The sequence below is a fragment of the Schistocerca piceifrons genome, chromosome 2 (assembly GCF_021461385.2).
Source record: "Schistocerca piceifrons isolate TAMUIC-IGC-003096 chromosome 2, iqSchPice1.1, whole genome shotgun sequence".
Lineage (NCBI taxonomy): Eukaryota > Metazoa > Arthropoda > Insecta > Orthoptera > Acrididae > Schistocerca > Schistocerca piceifrons.
Genome location: NC_060139.1, coordinates 316625859 through 316626664, shown reverse-complemented (window position 1 = coordinate 316626664; position 806 = coordinate 316625859). Strand labels below are relative to the sequence as shown.

At 50.7% G+C, this 806-nt stretch overlaps 1 pseudogene; it reads right to left on the bottom strand.

Annotated features, from left to right (window-relative positions):
• Nucleotides 1-243: 243 nt before the first annotated feature.
• Nucleotides 244-361, bottom strand: LOC124778620 (annotated as a pseudogene).
• Nucleotides 362-806: the final 445 nt, after the last annotated feature.

Genomic DNA, 806 nt, shown 5'->3' with positions numbered 1-806 from the left:
CAAAAACTAACTTCTTACGATTTACAGAAATAAATAAAAATATAGCTCCTCCGTCACAGGCCAAAGGTACGGACTGGCCGCCGTGTCATCCTCAGCCTACAGGCGTCACTGGATGCGGATATGGAGGGTCAACTGGTTAGCACACAGCTCTCCCAACAATACGTCAGTTTCCGAGACCGCAGCCGCTACTTCTCAATCAAGTAGCTCATCAGTTTGCCTCACAAGGGCTGAGTGCACCCCTCTTGCCAACAGCGCTCGGCATACCGGATGCTCACCCATCCAAGTGCTAGCCCAGCCCGACAGCGCTTAACTTCGGTGATCTGACGGGAACCGGTGTTGCCACTGCGGCAAGGCTGTTGGAAAAATAAAAATATAAAATACAGGTTATACATTGTCATTACCGGGTTCAACTGAAGCGGGGAAAATAGGAGTGCCGTAGTCCATTTTACGAGTCTACATGATATAGTTCCTCAACAGTACAAAGACTAATGTGGGGTTACAAGTGACATTAAGGAGCGTTGCTCAGAAAATTACTCCTAGCCGGCCATCTCGATGGAGACACGGCAGAACGGAATACACCGGAATATTCTAAAACTGAGGCTGAAGATCGCGAACGCGAAACAGGGGAGCAGAGTGATTAATGGAGCCTGCCGTTGGAGCGTCAGGCGAACGGGCGCGCTTTAACAGAATGCGACCGAGCCGGCTGTAATCCACAGCCGGGATTAATTAATGCCCAACCGCGCCGAGTCGGCGCTTCAGCGGAGCCGTACATTTTATTTTAATTGACGGCACGCCGTTGCAGGCCA